This window comes from Strix aluco, chromosome 23 (genome assembly GCF_031877795.1).
Source record: "Strix aluco isolate bStrAlu1 chromosome 23, bStrAlu1.hap1, whole genome shotgun sequence".
Classification (NCBI taxonomy): domain Eukaryota; kingdom Metazoa; phylum Chordata; class Aves; order Strigiformes; family Strigidae; genus Strix; species Strix aluco.
The window spans coordinates 3,882,547-3,888,084 of record NC_133953.1 but is presented as its reverse complement, the minus strand read 5'-3'; the positions used below and the strand labels follow the sequence as shown (position 1 = coordinate 3,888,084).

Genomic DNA, 5,538 nt, shown 5'->3' with positions numbered 1-5,538 from the left:
TTTCAGAAGCAGCTGTAAGTCCCCAGAAAGGTCAGAAGTGCAGTGGGCCCAGTGCTGTGGGCTCAGAGCCCAGAGTTTTAATCGAAGGAAACAAACCCAAGGTCTGAGGAACAAGACCGGCACAAAGAAATCAAGTGACTCGCCAAAGGTCACGTAATTTGTTGGTAGCAGAGACCAGAATCAATATCAGAATTTGCAGGTTCTGTATTTTGCTGCAATTTCATATTTCCTGGCTTTTCTCTGGTTTTATTCAGCAAATACTGATGTCTTCCACCTCTGCCACAGTAGCATGTTTTTGTGCTCGGCGCTAAGGTCTCTTTTTGCTTTGGGAGCTTGTAAAAATGTGCGGTTTCCTAGACTCTGATGCCAAAACCAAGGCTATTCAAAACAAACAAACACAAAAGCCCTCCAAAATGCAGAGTGGGCCTTTGTAAATATTGCCCTGAGGTGGATTTGTGCACAATGGTCACAGGGAAAAGATACCCCCTTCCCTTTGCCCCAAACCGGTGGGTTCGCAGGACCCCGGTGACAACAACCATCAGAGGTTTTCTGTCCCTCCTGGGGTGAGAAGGGCTGCAAAGCACTTGTTCCTTTTACCTGAATGCCAAACCTCCCTCACAAATCTGTGCACTTAAATGTAACGAGGAGGAATCTGAACTTAAGTATTTTTACCAGCCTCTTTTGAATCCTTGTAAGGCAGGACTTGGAGAGAAACTGCACTTTTTCCTAACACGCGTGTGCTCTCCCACTGACACACACAGCTCCCCTTTCCACAACCCTGCTCTCCCGGAGCCTTTTCCAGCCCATATAAAACTCTTCTTCCTTTCAGCACCATCTCCCCACACCCAGCACATTCCTTTCATGTGCACAGGCTGATGGCCTTATCTCTCACTCTCGCCCTAATTATGAAATGTGTGGTATGTTGCTGCTCCATGAGAACAGAGAGCGCTGGAACGGGGCAGAAGTTAAAGGACTCTTCTCGTTGTTCTTCAGGCAAGCCAGGTTCAGGGTTAACTGGCAGTCCTTGTTTTTTTTGTTTGGGTTTTTTTTGTGTGTGTGTGTTTTGTTTTGTTGTTTTTTTTTTTTAATTTCTCTTTTCTTGAGGAAAAAAAAAAAAAAAAAGAGATTTGAAATGATCACTAAACCCATAAGCTGTATCTTGCTTATAAGGATGGCTTAAGGACGGCTGTTTGCACTGAGCTAACCTTTCCAGCACTGAATATGGGTCTGAAGCATTCGTACATTTGTTTGTCGCACCCGACAGACACTGAGACAGCGCAGAGGATTTGGATGCTGAGCTCCTGAGCTCGACTCGGGGCTCTGGCTGTTTCGGTCGTGCTGCATCTTGCCGTCAGCATAGGTCAGCACAGACGTTTCTCTCCGTTCCTGAGAGCTGCAGGACCTCAGTACGTAGCAGGAGGCTTTCTGTGTCTGGCAGGCATGTGGTCCTTAAAATGCAACTGTCAGACACTTTGCAGTGGGATTTTCAAAGCGTATGACTACTGGCTTATGTCTGCTTCCACCAAAATTGTCTGTAGCAGCAAGACAGCTAGGCCAAGGTACGAATGCCTTTGAAAATCCCACTGTGAAATACTGTGTATCTGAGAGCTACATCTGAATTGTGTGGAGTCCCCCTGTTCCCCAATTATTTAAAAACAGAATCTATACTGCATTAGCCTGGTCATCCATTCAAAAAGAGGAACATATTCGTGACCTGCCATCAATTCCTGCTCCTTCTGACCCTCCCCCCTATCCCCACTTTGTCAGCCCTTAGTGAACCAAAACCTGGCTTTTCTGATTTGAATCATGATTCAGCCTGATGCGATTTGAAATGCCTGAATTCTTAACCCCCTGCATGATGGGATTTTATCTAATGGAAATGCCAGCAGCCTTTAAGTCAGGCATGGCAGCATCTTGCCAGCCGCTATACCCAGCATGCTAAATAAATGATAAATATTATTGCACATATGTTACATCTGTCAAAAGTCTCAACATCATGCCATCGTCATGTGGCCTTTATAAGGTGATGAAAGGAGCAAAAACAACAACAAACCCCAATGCAAACATCAGATAGGCATTAGACATTCTCTGACAGTGCAAATAAAATATCTTGTTAGTGAAATATGCTCATAAGGACGGGGATATCTTTTATTAGGTAAGGTAAAGAATGAAAACAGTGGATGTGCTGTGGATTCAGAGTTTCTCCATCAGGCCAAGTAGCCCCCAGCTCCCTGTGTCCTTATGCTGCAGTGGGTATGGTGCTGTTCATATTTTCGTTTAGGAGGTGCCACATTCTGCTTTTAAACACCAGGTTCAGGTGTGGGAGGAGAAGGGAAGGTAAATAAAGAAAACTCTTAATGATCTTGAGTACCAATGTTACTTCTAAACACCAGATGTGTGGTCCCACATCACACCAAAATATTTGAGTCTGCTGAAGGTTGGTCTACACGATTTTACTCTTCCCCAAGGCAGGAATTTTTAGTATCTTTCGCTCTAGAAGGGGCATTTGGGCAGTCAGCGAGAGCATTAGGGCAAGACTGCGCTTTCTTAACGCCACAATTCAAGAACGTGCAAATTCCTTGCCTGTCTGAGGTTTGTCAGGGTTACCTTGGAGGGCACCCCACTTCTGCAAAGGTCTTGTTCTGCCTGCGGGAAGGAGAAAGCAGGGAGAGGGTGAGCTGAGGGAGGAGAAGGCTGTCAGTATGCTGAGCCATGGCTCCGCTGCTCTGCACCAGCTGGATGCCGGGGAGGAAGGATGCTGAAGTGCTAATGCATCTTCCTTCCCTCCAGCAGAAATGAGTCGCTGCAGAGGAGCAGATCCTCAGAGGAGCGTTTCAGAGGCAGGGTCCCTCCTGAGGGGAGGAGTGGAGGGGAGGTGGAGCTGCTCCACCTCTTGCCCAAGGCTCTGCCTAAGGGCAAAATCTCAGCCCAAGAAACATATTCCTCTCCCTCCCTCCCTCCTTAAAAATAAGGGTCAGAGTGGCATTTACCTTGAAGTCTATTAAAAAACATTGAGCTCCCAGAGTGTGGCATGTGTGTTTCCTATTAGGAAAGCAGTTCCAGACTAATAACCATTTTTAATGGCTGCTGTTGTGCTTTGCACTAAATGATATCAGCTATTATTACACGAGAAAGGCAAAGAAGCCTGGAAAATTAAATGAAATCCTTCTGTGGAAATTTCAAAGGTGATCTAAGATGCTCCCCAGCTTTTGCTTGAGCCCAGGTGGAACATTTCCTAGTTCCAATGTAAGGTAGGGAACCCCTGGAAAAGCACTTCTGGATAAAGCAGGTATAATTTTCCCTTTCCTTCTTTGTCCTAAATCAGGTAACTCTTGGAAGTCACATAATTTGCTTAATACGAATGAGAATAGAACCAGGTCCCCCGAGGCTTAGGAAGGTCAGTGCAGCTGCGTGGACAGTGGCAGAGGGCAGGAGGAATGGTGTCTGGTCAACCTCTTGAGCAGGAGTGCACACACGTGAAAAATCCCAGCCAACCTAACCGACCTGAAGTATCCTTCTAACATTGGATATGACACGTTCATCATCCCTCATTAATAGAGAATGGTGTTGGTTGCGACTTACAATCAGCGTCTACTGACATCTAATTTTCTCCGTGCTGCTCCATTCTTGTTGGGCGGATGCTTGCAGGAGTGAGTGGATGTGGCAGATCTTGTGCCCTGTGGCTGCAACACCCGTGCTTAGCCTGGGCTAAAGCGTAACGCCGAGGTCCTTGTTGATGAGGCTTCTGTCACTCGGAGGTAACCCAGGATTAGAGACCAGGGCACTGAAGTTGAACTAGTAAACTCTGCTGGGCATGTCTGCATCTGAGCCAGTTGTCTAGACTCACTGGTGCTCCGCAGAGGAAATAAATACTACTTGTAGGATGTGATTCATCTTATCCCAAAGTGCGCGTACAAAATAGCTCAGATGAGTTGTACACTAAATACGGCTGTTTCTCTCATTTGGGTGTAGTGGGAACCAAGGATGACCAGGTCTAAGAGAAAAGAATTTACTTTGAGAAACAAGACAAGAGGGAGAGCCAGGGACAGGTTTGTTGACCTTCACAATGTGTTTTAAATTAGTGTAGGCTATGACTGCAAGTTGAGAAAAATTCAAACCAGCCTGATGGTATTGAAGCAAGTCAAATTTGGTTGAGGCCAAATGGTTTGTAATTTAGTTTAAGACCATGACTGTGAGTCTTAAAAATCCCAAACACCGGGTCTTGCTGGCAAATTGAGCATCTACTAATAACATGGCAGTGAAAGCAGAGGGCTTTATCCTCAGGGCTCAGTCCTACCAGGCTTCAAGCTCCCCAGACCTCACGCTACTTCTGTGGGAAGTGAAGATGCCCACTACCTTGCAGGATCTAACCCTAAGGATGGGCTGCACGCTCACGGGGATAAATCATCTTCGTTCCATTAGCTTCAACGGAGCTACCTCCATTTAGACTTCATGCACAAGTACTCCTGGTATCTACAGAGAAACTCTGCAGGTCGAGGTGATCCATTTTGATTATCCTATTAAAAGGATGCAGCCTGTTTTCCAAATGCACAGAAATCTAACTAACTTAGTTGCTCTAATTAGCTCCTGCTGCAATTTCCACCATGCTATTAAAATACGTTATACTCAAATGCAATGAAATGCTTGTAAATCAAGTGAGATTAACAATCCCTTTGGCTGCAGAGATGTGTTTTTCATAAAGACTTTAACATCCTGAATTTTAAAAAATGCTGTGCACTGCTAAGGGAGTCGGGATTCATAGGGAGGACCAGTCTCTTTTATTGCATCCTCTGATGGAGCTGAAGAACAAAACAAAATAAAAAAGAACAAATTTTCAGGCATGCAAACCCTTTCTTTGCACCAACGCAGGAATGAACACATGAAATCACACAGGAATGAAGCGCTTACTGTAAACCCAGTTTGGGGGTGAAATGAGTCCAGTTGTCAGGGTGTTTTCATCGCAGACCTTTGGATCTGGCTTCACTTGTGCTGTGCCCGGTACCGCTTTCCTTTCAGAAACCTTCAGCTGTGAGACCCATCCCTGGGCACACTGCGCCTCATTGTGACATCCCTTCAGATACTGCTATCGTATGCTCCTTTTTTTAGCACAAGATATGTGAAAGTTCAGTTGTTTAGACTGAAGGTGGGTGTTGTTCAGTGCACGGGCGGAACCTCCTCTCTGCTCTTCATTTCCCTGTTCAGGGCTGGGTTTGAATGAACCTAGAGCTGAAAGGGAACTTCTGAAGATTATTATCTGACTTGTAGTGAAGGTGGCGTTAAATCTTAATTTTTAAAAAAGACTTTCTTAAAAAGGATACCAATAATTTTAAATACTGTTAAGTATGACTGAGGAAGGGAGATAGATCCTCATGTAATAAAAATTACTTCAGGTCCTTTAAGGCTGTTTCAGCAAAACTGAGGTATGTCAGGTAAGAACCTAATCCTGGAATTTATGCCTCTTTACTCATTGCTTATTAAGCTTATATTTGGTTACTGAAGTCTCTTTTAGCTTCTTTTCTTATAAATCTGTTTGGTTAG

At 44.9% G+C, this 5,538-nt stretch overlaps 1 long non-coding RNA gene across 1 annotated transcript; it reads right to left on the bottom strand.

The window, feature by feature from the left end:
* Window positions 1–1,988: 1,988 nt before the first annotated feature.
* LOC141933789 (uncharacterized) lies at window positions 1,989–5,045 on the bottom strand. The gene is made up of 2 exons (XR_012626221.1): window positions 4,909–5,045; window positions 1,989–4,799 (listed from the first exon to the last, which is right to left on the bottom strand). It is a non-coding gene; the product is annotated as an uncharacterized LOC141933789 (long non-coding RNA).
* Window positions 5,046–5,538: the final 493 nt, after the last annotated feature.